This window comes from Emydura macquarii, unplaced genomic scaffold (genome assembly GCF_026122565.2).
Source record: "Emydura macquarii macquarii isolate MOO-44397 ecotype Brisbane River unplaced genomic scaffold, CSIRO-AGI_Emac_v2 contig_1644, whole genome shotgun sequence".
Classification (NCBI taxonomy): Eukaryota; Metazoa; Chordata; order Testudines; family Chelidae; genus Emydura; species Emydura macquarii.
In genome coordinates, this window is record NW_027131781.1 from 23535171 (window position 1) to 23548385 (window position 13215).

The window sequence follows — 13215 nt, forward strand, 5'->3', positions numbered from 1 at the left end:
AGTGACCTCGGAGCCTAAGTCCCATTTTTAAATGGGATTTGGGAACCTTGGATATATTTACACAGCATTTTGGAGCCTTTGGGAGCGAGCCTTCCCACTTGGGTCAGCAGATCTGAGCTTCAACTTCAAAGTGCTGTCTACACAGCTATTTTTAGAGACTAGCATAAGCCTCACTAACCTGAGTCTGTCGATCGGGCTGGAAAGCTCGCTCCCATGGGCTCCAAAACACTGAGAAGGCATACCATTAAATACTTTTGAGGATCTGGGCCTTAGGAGCCTGTCTCTATGAAAGTCAATGGGACATAGGCCTGGTCTACATTAGCACTTATGCCACTCAGGTGTGTGAAAAAAACAGCCCCCTGAGCAACATAAGTTTTGCTGGCATAAGCGCTTGTGTGAGGGAGACCTCTCTCCCGTTGACATAATGTGGCCATACAAGCGCTCTTACAGCATGCTGCTGTAAGTTTTAAGTGTAAACTAGCCCTTAGGCTAAGTCTAAGACATGGGCACTACAGCAGCATAGCTACGGTGATATAGCTATGCCGCTGTGGCATCACAGTGTAGACACTTAGTTTCTACAGTGACAAAAGGGGTTTTTCTGTCTACCTTCTCAAGTGGTGGTAGCTAGGTTGAGGGAAGCATGCTTCCATTGACCTAGCCGTGTCTACACCAAGGGCTAGGTCAACACAGCTACGGTGCCGAGCTATGAGCACACCCCTGAGCACTATGTTGCGCTAAATTTTCAGTGTAGACTAGGCCTTAGATGTTTAAGTGCTTACGGGTGTGTTTACATTGCAATTAAAAACCTGCAGCTGGCCCATGGCAGCTGGCTCCGGCTTGCTAGGCTGGATCTAAGGGGCTGTTTAACTGCGGTGTAGATGTTCAGGCCTGGGCTACAGGCCGGGCTCTGGGGCCCTGTGAGGGGGGAGGCATTACCAAACATCTGACAATTAACCTATCTGCATCTCTAGATACCTAAATACCTTTAAAAATCTCACCCAAAGTCTCTCTAGTTAATCTAGGAAGGTGTCCCTATTGCTCCAAGTAGAATAGAAATATACTGGACCAAATTTTGTCACACTCTGGTTTCTCCCCAAACAGGTGGTATTATTATTTTTTTGTTATTTGTATTATCATAGCAACACTCATAAGCTGCAAAAATAACATTATTTATGCACCTGTATGCTGGCTATTATTGGTATAACAGATTTAGGTCAAGTTGTATATATACTCTAAAACATGCAGATCATGATCCCTGACCACTGATATACAATCTAAGAAACAAAAAAAGGTTTGAATTCAATACCTTTGAAATATAAAGAATGTAGTTCATCCACCAGACTGCAGTCTTTGCTTGTCAATCTTGAGAATTTAGGCCCCGAGCCTGCAAATATGTACATGTTTATCTTTAAGACCATGCCTATGTGTTTGCAAGATCACTGTCTTTGTTGTTAAATTATCCATAGGAGGCCTCTGGTATCATAATCTGAGTGCATTACAAACTTACTGGGGGAAAATTATAGATTCTAATGAAGCAAATTTCATATTACTTCCTCCCTTTGTTTCCCTTGCCTGTTGAAGTTGGGAAGGGAGCATCTGATATTAGATTAATAAAGAGAAGGTTCAAGGTGACTTCACTGTAGTCTATAAATATCTACATGGGGAACAAATTTTAATAATGAGGTCTTCAGTCTAGCAGAGAAAGATACAATATAAGCCAAAGGCTGGAAGTTGAAGCTAAACAAATTCGGACTGGAAATAAGGCATACATTTTTGACAGTGAGGGTAATTAACCAAAAGAACAATTTACCAAGGGTCGTGGTGGATTCTCCATCACTGACAATTTTAAAATCAAGATTGGATGTTTTTTTCTAAAAGATATGCTCTAGAAATTATTTTGAGGAAGTTCTATGACCTAGGTATACAGGAGGTCAGGCTAGATGAACATAATAGTCCCTTCTGGCCTTGGAATCTATGAATCCGTATTGGTTGGGGCCTCAGTGTGTTACTCTAATACAAATAGTCAATCATAAATAATAGCTATTAAAAGGAGTTACACCATGCAAAACATTATGTAAATCAGATTTCATTTACTGTGCTTTGCTTCTTTACGTAAAATATTCTGTGTTTATTACCATGATGATTGAAGCAATACTGACAATATAATTTCTTCAAACACATAAAATTGTTAATTTCATCAAATTGAGTGACAATATATACACTGGGCAAAACATATTCAATAGAGGCTTATCTCTGTGGTAAACCACAATCACCTGGGGAGTGTCCAGATTACCCTTAAAAAAGGTGTTAACCACCTCTTATTAATAGGCAATTAATTAACTCAGCGTATTAATGTTAAATCCACAGGACAAAAAGGAATACAAACCCAACAAATCTGAGTGCTGTTTTGCACACTTAAAGTGAGATTGCCAAACCTGTTGAGCATTGTCCTAATCTGCTCAACAGAGTTAGGGAATTTAGAGACATCGTAAAGAAGGGAATTACATCACTTCAGAGGAGCAGAGTCTGCTGATTGCCAATACTTTAGGATGAACATGGTTGGCAGCCCTGCTGACCAATATCCTTAATCAAGATTGGGATCCTGCAATCTTTTCTTGGGCAAAACTGCCATTATCTTCATAGATTTGCCCAAATAAGATAGGCAGGACAGTGTCCTAATTTATCAAGTTAAATTTATACACTGTTTATTTTTTGTCTGTACTTTAGTGTAATATTATCTTCTTTATCAATACCAGGGGAAAAAAGATTAGTTGTAATTATATCCTGAAACCCTTGAGCAATATTATAACAGATACACAGATGCACCAAATATAATACATAAACCAGTAGGGGCCCCCAGTCACTTAAATAAATACACATGGTAGCTTGATCTCATTGATTTTCTTTTAAATGATTTACTTTGGAGGAATGAAGATGTGTAGTTGCATTTTTTAAATTAAGTACTCCCACTTCCTCTCTGTGCACAGCTACCTTCCTTTGACATGAGAAGTACATGCTTTAGTTTTCAAGATTTTGCATCTACCGCATGCCAAGTGTAATAACAAATAAAGTCACTTTTTCACATTCAATCGCTATTTCATTGTAGCAGTTTCACTCCTTTGGGGGCCCCCAGGGTCAAGCTGTTGCAATTATTTTGTGTTTGTAATAAGGAATTACTTCCTATGGTGTCTATGTGTCAGTGACCATGGGTCCTGAACACTGGTTCACAGGGCTCATTAGAAGTAGCAGAGTCCAACTGGCCACCTAGGGACTTGTTAAGCTTTAGCAGAACAGGAGCTGAACTCAGACAGAGGACACCAGTCCTGGGAGCTGATTGGCAGAACACTGGCGGCCCTGATTGGTCAACCTATCCAGCACAAGAACAGGAAGTTGTCTATGCAAGTGGGGTCCATCTTGCTCTGGAGAGTGTGCCTTGTGCTTCCTGCTCCTATGGCTTGACTTCCTGTTATCCTGACCCGGCCCACCTCTGGTTACCAATCCGAGGTTCTGCTCTCAGGTTTGTCTCCTGCTTCTGATCTCCTGATAACCTGTTTCCCCGACTCTCAGTTTTACCCTCTGGCCTGTCTTGGACTCTGACCTCCCGATATCCAACCCATCCAGACTCCTGCTTTGACCACTAGGTAAAACCGCTCATGTCCTGGTTGTGACGCTAGTGCACACCTGTATAGATACATTGAATTTCCAGTGACAGCTCAGAAAACGAGCTGAACATTTCTGGTTAACTCACTGGAATTTTACATCATCGCTGTAGCAAGAATACTTTTAAACCTGTTGTTATAATTTACGTGTATTTAATGTGAGTCCATCTCTGTGTAGATATGCAGTATACATGTTCTGCAGCACTGTTGTAAGCATAGAGACAACTAAGCATGTGATTCTGATCTCCTGTCTGTTTTACATTGACAAAACTCCCAGTTAGAGCAGCCTACTGGCCTGCCTAATTATGCAGGGCCTCTTGGATCACAGCCTGCCCAGAATCCCAAGGATACAGAAGTGAATTAAAGATAACTTTGTCCACACCTTTACTTTGACTTCCAGGTGTGTGTACACAGCCTTATGTGGCAAGTCAAATGACTCAGAGAGATGAGAATACAGGACAGCTGGGATATATAATCTCAGCTGTGTCTCTGCTAGGAAATAAGGTGTGTTCTTAACTCAAGTTAATTAACATGAGAAAATTTTAATGAAGAGAAGGCAGTTTGTAATTTTTGCATAAGTCAGAGGTCCCTCATAAGGTATGTCTACACTGCAATGTAAGCCCAGGCTCAAGGGTAACCCCCCATGCATCTATACTGCAATTCTGCTTACAGGTGGAGACTGGGGAGAGGGCATTGCAAACTGTATGCGAGGCAGAGGTGATGCGTGGGGGTGCCCAGATTTCTCCCTTAGCCCTGCTTCTTCCCTGTGGAAAAATGTTTGGGTGGGGGTAGGATGGTGCAGTGAGCCAGGTGCTCTTTGCCTGCTGGTCAGTTTGCCCACATGGGTTGTGTAAGGTGAGAGCAGGGAGCAGCTCCTGATGACTCACAGCACAGCCCACATGGGGAAACTGACCAGCAGGTACAGAGCCCCTGGAGTTACTGCTCACCCCCTCCCCCCAGCTCCCTAGAGGGGCACGGAAGAATGTTGGGGGGTGGCATGGGTGGTGATGCAAGGCACTCTTTGCCTGATGGTCTGTTTCCCCATGTGGGCTGTGGCCATTTTCAATGAGAACCAGCTGGCTGAGTTGCACCCAGGTGAGTGCTCAGATGGGTGGAGGGGGAGAAGAAGACCATGACAGAACTCCTTCCCCTGCAGGGAGCTACTGGGGCTGGTCAGACACACCATCAGGACCCTCCCCTGGCTGCAGGAAGCTCCATCCCTCCACTTACTGCCCCCATCACTCCTCAGCTGCAGAGGGGGGAAGAATTGCTGTATGGGGAGCTGCCCCCTGCATCTCTCCAACCCCCATGCATTTGGACCCCCCACCAATTCCCCCGGGCACCCATATGCCCCCAGCTGAGCTCCAACCACCTTCACCTGGACCCTCTTTGCAGAGTCAAATTCCCACTGCACCCAGAACCCCCCAATGAGCCACCCACACCAAGACTGCCCCACACAGAACCCTCTCACCCCATACCTGGATCCCCCCACACTAAGCCCCTCTGCACTTGGATCTTGCTCGACTAAGCCTGCTTGCCCCGCGTGTGGATTGAGGGGCAGGGGTATGCATGCGCATGAGACTCTGTCCCTCTGCACTCACTATCTTGCTGCACCTGGCGTGGAGAGGTAGGAGACAATCTTTAGCAATACATTTGTTTGATGTGTGCATTGCTGAAGAAAAGCATAATTTCTGGACAGGTCTGTTTTGTGCTGAGAAAACAGTTTAGACTTATTTTATTGAACAAAAATGAAATATAGTAGTCCTCCCATCCCAGAAGAACAGGGTGTATTTTTTTCTAAAAAGGTGACATAGGGAAAGAGAAAATCTGATTTGATCTGTCTTTCTGAAAGACATATTTTGACATATGTCTATAAGGATTTCATTTCAGTTTAGTAAGATTAATAAATACAAAATGGTTATTAAAAATTTGAGCAAATCTGTGGCAAGTGTTGCATGAAGCAGATCTGCCTACATAGGATAAAATGCTTGTGCCATAAGGAAAACTTATGTGCAAGATAGAGATCTCAGTTTGGAGTGGGCTGTACAAATCTTGTTTTGTTGATGATGCTTTCCATTTTCTTCCCCTCCCCCATGTTTGCCTGGTGTTTGAGGAACAACGGAAACTGAAGTTCATCTGATTTCAGGTCCTTACTCACAAATGGACCCTGGTTAACTGGACACCCAAAGGGAGCATTGTATAGAATCAATAGGGATGGAACCAACAGGTATCTTTAGAAACACCATGGAGCTCTATGGCCTCTTCTAGTATAGAGAGAGCTAGACATCAAAGGACAGGTCTACACTAGAAATTTACATTGGCGCAGCTGCACTGATGTAGCTGCACTGCTGTAGTGTGTCTGGGGAGGATGCTTTAAGCCAATGGGAGAGAGAGAAGCTCTCCCACCAACATAGTGCCATCTGCATTGGGGGGTTAGGGTCGGTATAACTGTCGCTTAGGGGTGTGGATTTTTCATACCCTTGAGTGACATAGTTATACCACAGTAAGTCTGTAGTGTAGACCTTGATTGTACTAACCCAGGGCTTGGGCCCAACTTTATTTTCTTTGCAGTGGAGCTGTGGCCCCAGCTGACTCAGGTCCCAGGAGTCATCAGAAAGTATCCCACAATTCTAGGGTACAATTTCCTTAATCCTCTCTATCCCAACAATCTGTAATCCACTCTATTGATTCCCTTTCTCCCTCCACTCCTCTGCAAACAGTAGCAACTCAGGTCAGCGTTAACGCATTCTGTTCTGATCACCAGTCTGCAAGAACACTATCAGGGAGCCTCCTAGGTTTTTAATGGAGAGCAAACCAGTCAAACCTTTTACAAAGTGAGCTGCTTCTTGGTAATGTGCAAGGTGGACAGTGAAGTTTTCCCACATTGCACCATGGTCCTAGGACTAGCATGGCCACGTTTGGAGAGAGGTGGCACTAGGGACTCTGGGATATGATTACTTTGACTCAGTTCTGTGCATTGCAGTGTGGATGCCAGAGCCCTAGGTTTGAGCACAGATTAGAGAAGTCTTAACATAGGGTTTAAATACAATGTAGGCGCTCAAGCCCAGGGTCCCCTAATACGGGTCAGTTGACTTGAGTCCCACTAACCCAGGGCTTACATTGCAGTGTAGACATACCCATAGTCTTCAGCTTGATCTTCTAAGTTGTGTGTAAACTACAAACTGCTAGGATTTTTGCCTCAAGTTAGTTAGCTAACACAAGGTCAGAATGCACCTTTTTTCTATGAATATGCACCCAAAATCATGTCTCTCAGCTGTCCTACATTCTCATCCCTCTTTTCAATCATTTCACTAGCTGTGGCGTAAAGTTGGTCTATGCCTAAAAGTGAGGTAAACATAGCTATGTTGGCTGGGGGTGTGAAAAAACCTGAAGACATAGCTATGCCAACCTATCCTCCAGTGTAGGCACAGCTATGTTGATGGAAGAATGCTTCCATTGTTGTAGCTACTGTTGTTCAAAGAGGTGGAGTTCCTACAGCAATGGAAAAACCCCTTCCGTCAGTGGCTGCATCTACACTATGGTGTTATGTCGGCACAGTTACGGTGATGTAGCTATGCCAGTATAGCATCCATAGTATGACATCCTTATGGTCCTGCCAAATTGCCAGAAAGTCCTGCAGTGTGAAAATGCTTCTCAGCCCCTGTACTGCTGGGAAAAGGAAAGGAAATGTAAATAAAGCCTCAATTCAGTTTATTAAAGCGAGAGTCTACATCGGTTAGTCAAATGGTGCGAGTTATGTCTGTTAGGTGCCAAGTATCACATGAAGGCAAATTCTGGTTATAAAAGTCCAGTTTTCAAATCAGTCTGACTTCAATGCTGATCAATAAATGGAAGTTCAGTAGGACAGCTGAATTTGGAGAATGCTGAATAGAATTTGGGGTGTATTAGACCAGTGGTTCTTAACCAAGGGTACGTGTACCCCTGGGGTATGCAGATGTCTTCCGGGGGTACATCAACTCATCTAGATATTTGCCTAATTTTACAACCGGCTACATAAAAGCACTAGCGAAGTCAGTACAAACTAAAATTTCATACAGAAAATTACTTGTTTATACTTCTCTGTATACTATACATTGAAATGTAAGTGTGATATTTACATTCTAATTGATTTATAATTATATGGTAAAAATGAGAAAGTAAGTAATTTGTCAGTAACAGTGTGCTGTGACACTTCTGTATTTTTATGTCTGATTCTGTAAGCAAGTAGTTTTTCAGTAAGGTGAAACTTGGAGGTATGCAAAGACAGATCAGACTCCTGAAAGGGGTACAGTAATTTGGAAAGGTTGAGAGCCACTGTGACAGAGCACCTGACAGCTGGAATTAATCCAGCACAGGGGTCTAAGGCATTGTTGTTTGTTTTGCTTTTGTTGCTTACTCCATTTTGTATTGTATTTTGCAACTGCCAGCTAATGAACTGTGCAGTCTGTAAAACATTAATCCTGGTGTCAAGTCAGTTTTGTAAATAAGGATCAATGCCTCAGTTTAAAGGGAAAGAAAAAGGTGGGGAAGGATACGGTATCTTACATTGGGAAGCTGAAATATATGCTATATATTGAACTGAAAATCTACCTTTAGCACAAGACTATATTGTCACTATATTTTTTTCCTTCCCTTTGACTCTGCTTTACTCAACTGGACATTTGTCTTTTAGGATATTACAGCTGGACCATGGGTCTTGTTGAATTAGTTAAATCAAGTCCTCCTAAATCTTTACCTCCCAGCAGTTCTAGGTTTCAGGGGCTGTCCCACACTGGATCCCCAAAGTCCTGCCCCAGTTGAAGGGCAGTTTGCTTTAGGCCCCAGTTTAAGAGGCCCCCAAACTAAGTTCTGTTGTGACCTGGCACACAGGGTCATAGCACCACTCAAGTTTGGCCTGTCTGCCCTGCTGTCTCCTTCTACGCACTTGAAATGCTGAGAGGTATGCTAAATTACTGAGCATGTCAGACTGCAATAGAATGAAGAGTGCAAGATAGGTAGGGCAACATGAAAAGATTAATTATAAACTCACTCTAATAACTGGTAGTCAGGACTGCTGAGTGTTTTAGTAGTAACCGCCTTTCTTTTATATCTAGTTATGCTAAGTCTGTAGAATCTCTTGAAGAATTTATATTAGAATTTCAAAGTAAAATCTGTACATGACTTTTTAAACTTTGCATCATCAGTATCCAACTAAAATGAAGTCATTTACAACAAAGGGACAAATACCAATTTCATTGTAATTTAGGATGACTGGTGATCTAGATGTTAATTCCACCTCTGATTATATCTTGGAAACTATTTTAAATGGGCACTTAAGTCTATGTAACAAAGAATGTGACATCCTCTAATGCCCAGGGATAGCTAAAGACACAAGTCCTTCAAATGTTTTACTAAACTACAAGAAAATAAGATATTGAAAAAATGTAATATTTCTTCATATTGCAATTGTTATAAAATGTTACCATACAATGATAGCTGTGGGTTCAATTCCCAGCTTTGCGACACACTTCATGTATTACCTTGGAGAAGTCATTTAATCACTCTGTAGCTCAGTTCCCCAACGCCAAATGGGGATAATAATACTTCCATACATTAGAGGGGTGTTGTAAGAAAAAAAATCATGTATTTTAGTGAGGTGTTCAGACATCAGAATGATGGAGATGGGGTGGCTACAGTATTACCTAGATTATATGGCTGCAAGATCAGTCTTGCCTTTTGGGACTCCCTCTGAAAGGTAGAAGATTACTTTTAATTGTAAAATCTGTAGAAGCTATTAGATCAAACAAGACAGACAAGGAGATAGTTGGTACACTCACACAAGCACCTTTGGACCCTTTCTGCCACTCTTGTAGTGTAAAGGGGCTAGAAAACACACAGACATGTCCCTTGCACCCTTGAATTAGGGTTATGTGTGGAAGTGAGAAGAGGTGTGTTTTGAGGAAGGAAAGGTGCTCCAGCTGTTCAGGGCTGCTGGATGCTCCCTTGGGGACTGATGCAGCCTGTGCATAAATTAGAACTATTCCTGGGTTTGCTCTAGCAGCAGCTCATGCTGGGGGCTGAACTGGTCTCCACCAGCCAGACAATTCTGGAGAGCAAAGGTAGTATGAAACCACTTTTTTTTTTCATGCTGTGAATGGGGTTTAAGTTAAAACTAACAAAATTAACCAAAGCAGAAAATTGAAAATGGATTATTATAAAATACCCATCACCTCTCCTTGACCATTTTGTAGTATGTGTGAAGGAAGAGCAGTGGCAGACCTCCAGGAACTCATCCCTAGAGCAGGGTATTTTAGACAATTTTTTAATATAAATTTGAAGTGAGAAAAATTTGCCATGGTGCCAACACTAAATACCCAAAGCAGAAAATTCAAAGTATGAAATACATGGCTTTCAACCAAACAAAACTAAATTATTCAGTTGTTTAAGTAAAGGAGGACACACTTTGAAAGGAAAACCTATTCCTCAACATACATAACTCTAGCAGCTGAGTATTAATAATGTAATATAATTTAAGTGATCATAGCCATTTCAACCTAAATATTTCCAGCAATTTCCTACTGCAGCAGCACATTGCTGGATTTCTACAAACTCCTCACTACTTTGTTTTTTAGACTTGCCTTGAATTCCTCCAATGATTGCAGTTGCTCATTATTCCACTGTTTTGACCTCACTGTTATATAAAGTGCTTTCTACTAATTAACCTACATATTTCCTTTATTAGGCCATTGCTGCTTTTACCTGTATTGAGTGAAAATGTTTCTCCATTAGGATTACTACCTCCTCAGTTTTCTTTTGACTGTTTTAGATTCCTTGTAGCTTTACTTATTTTTCCAAATACAGAACTAGTACTACATGCGGTAGTTCAGCAATGACATTATCAATGCTGTGGTGAGAGATGAATTACTCGTCTGGCCAGACTACCTGTTTAAACATCCTAATAAGACAGACAAATTCTGTACAGCATCACGCTACGTGCTACTGTTCATCTTATTGTCTATCATCCCTAAATCACTTTTGTAGTTCAGTTTTATAACTGGCAGTATTCTTTTTTATAGTTACAAATACAGTGAATTCTTCCTCCACATAAACCACCTTAACCCTAATGTCTAATATTATCTCATTGTTTCCTGATACTCCCCTGTCTATTTGTTTGTATTCATCTGTTGTTTCTTGTTTTATACTTAGCTTGTAAGCGCTATGGGACTGTCTTTTGTATGTACAGCACCTAGCACAACAGGGTCTTGGTCCACGACTAGGGCACCTTAGATATTACAATAATACAAATAAATAATAATAGTTACACCGGGCCTACTACATTCCCCTCACTAACAAAATGGTTGGACTTACATGATCTTGCTATTAGTCTGACCTCTTTCTTGTCCTATAGTGATAGTGGTTTCACTATTTATTTTGGATTAGCTGACTGACTCAGATAAAATTAGCACGTTGCATCTTTTTTGACGTTCCAGAAAGTTAACTTTGGTCCTGATTCTCCTAAAACTCTCCTCTCTTAGAGTGTGGTGATCAGCACTTCTTTAGCCTGCCTGTGCTTGCTACATTCAGCAAGGAGTAACTGCAGAAATGCCATGGCATGCGGTAAGTCTCACTTCAGCTTTTTCTAACCAAGCACGAAACACTGGAAATATTATGGAAGCTTGACCTTGTGAGACTTCAGCCTAGCTGAAGTGGTTTTGAAAATCTTCCAAATGTTTAGGTCCATCTATCTTTCTGACGTTTCCCCTGGGGTACTTATTTTGTTTTTAAGAGTGAGAGAAGCTTATTGTCCTGTTTGCCTACGGCATCACTAGGTTAATAATGTTCTACATCTACTACTTCGTGTTTGGTATCGCACTTACCCTTCTCTAGTCTTGTGGTGCTTCCCCTGTTCCTCTTGAGCTCTGGTACATAACTATCAGTGTCTTAAATTCCTTGAAATTAATAGAATGGAACCGTGTTTTAGACAGAGCCTGGCCGGAGCTGTAAAAAGGCAGGTGGGGACTTTGAGCAGCCCAGAGCCGAGGGTGCTGGGGCCCGGGTTTGGTTCACTTGGAGGTGGTGCTGACCCTGCTCCTTCCCTTCCTGCAGCCTGAGGCGTGACAGGGGCTGCAGCCAGGCAGTGACCGAAGCGGGAGCGAGGGGTTAGTCACGCTCTCCGCAGGCACGAGGCGCGCACAGCGCTCCCCACCCGGAGCGGCCAAGCCAGGGGCTCTGGCCTGAAGCGCTCACAGGCTACCACAGCCTGGGCACCGCGAGCGAAGGCACGGCGAGCCCGGTGGGGGCGGGGCGGACCCGACCCTGCTGCCCGGGCTGCTTGTGAACCCCTAGGGCCCGGGCACCCCATCTACCCTGCCCCTGGCTCACCTGCCTGCCTCTCTGCCTGACTCCCGAGACCGAGTCCGACTCTTCCCCGGCCGGCCGGAGCCGGAGCCTCCCTGGCCCGGGGTGGGATCTCCTGGCCCCCTCCCCCGCGTGAGGAGGCGGGGAGTCGGTCGGTGTCAGCGCGGTCGTGCCTGGCTCGGGCCGGGCGGTGAGCAGGGCGCGGGGGCTCGGCGTGGAGGGGCGCCGGCTCCGGGCAGGTGAGAACGGGGGGTCCAGGCGGGCTGGGGCACGCGGGGGAGGCAGCGGGGCGCCTCGGTCACCGGCTCCCTGAGGAAAGGACCGTGCCTGGCCGCAGCCCTCTTCCCCGGGCGGGCACCCGCAGTTTCCGAGCCCGGCGCCCCTGCATCCCCGGGCACGGAGGGGGGGGGGGCGCGGCGCTGCCTGGGGGAGGGGGGACAGGCTGTGGTGTGGGGCGCCTGTCCTGAGCTCGTGGCCGGTGCTGGGCAGTGGCACTGTGGCTCCCAGCTCCGCTCGCCCGTTTTTCTCTCCTTTAGACCTGCGTTTTCCCCAGGGTGCCGAGTCCTCCCCTCCACCAGGAGGGCACAAGCCGCTCGGAATAAGACTCCTGACAAAATCGATTGTAATCAGTTAGTTAATTGCACCCTGGGCAGTGCTGCTTCGGGCTTTTTTGCCCTGAAATGTCCCATTAGCATTGCTCTGCTGGGGCAACTCCCCCTGCGCTGCAGAGGTGGGATTGCTAGTGTAGCCCAGCGCTGGTGTTTCTACCATGGTTGTAGGTGATGTAGGGGTTAAAGGCTGGTCGCTGCCAGGCCCCAGCTCTGCTGGAATGTAAGCAGTTTGGGACAGGGACTGCCATGTGTTTGTCGGTGATTAGCACAATGCAGCTCCCACACTATAAATGTTAAATAAGAGTTATCAAGTGCTAATTTCTGCTGCCACTGGTGGAGCGAAATCAGTGATAGCAAGGGAAGCAGGGAGAATTTTAGAGGAAATAAAGTCCAATAAAGGGTGCAAACCACGCCTATATCTCACCAACTTCCCCTTGTGGTGAATTCCTCTGGGCAGGAACTCTGTTTTCATACCTGTCATGCAGCTCACTGTTGATACTTATAGTAATAATATTGTACTGGGAGGAGTTGGCCCTGCCCTTAGGTTTCAGATGAGTGCATGTGATCCAGTGCTGGGAACACAGGGTATGTGTGGTTGCATCTTAGCC

At 44.4% G+C, this 13215-nt stretch overlaps 1 protein-coding gene and 1 long non-coding RNA gene across 6 annotated transcripts in view; one reads left to right on the forward strand and one right to left on the reverse strand.

Moving 5' to 3' along the window:
* LOC137158212 (uncharacterized) overlaps positions 1–12677 on the reverse strand; it is a 69023-nt gene extending 56346 nt beyond the window's left edge. For all 3 annotated transcript variants that reach the window (XR_010921330.1, XR_010921329.1, XR_010921328.1), the window contains exons 1-3: positions 12021–12677; positions 11516–11587; positions 1307–1384 (exon numbers count right to left, since the gene is read on the reverse strand). This is a non-coding gene — a long non-coding RNA (uncharacterized lncRNA). The remainder of the gene's footprint in view (positions 1–1306; positions 1385–11515; positions 11588–12020) is intronic.
* Positions 11745–13215, forward strand: part of CGNL1 (cingulin like 1) — a 100199-nt gene continuing 98728 nt past the window's right edge. The window contains exon 1 of one of the 3 annotated variants that reach the window (XR_010921327.1): positions 11745–12235. The gene's annotated coding sequence lies outside the window, so the exon portion shown is untranslated. The remainder of the gene's footprint in view (positions 12236–13215) is intronic. The other 2 variants (XM_067555898.1, XM_067555899.1) reach the window with 2 other exon arrangements.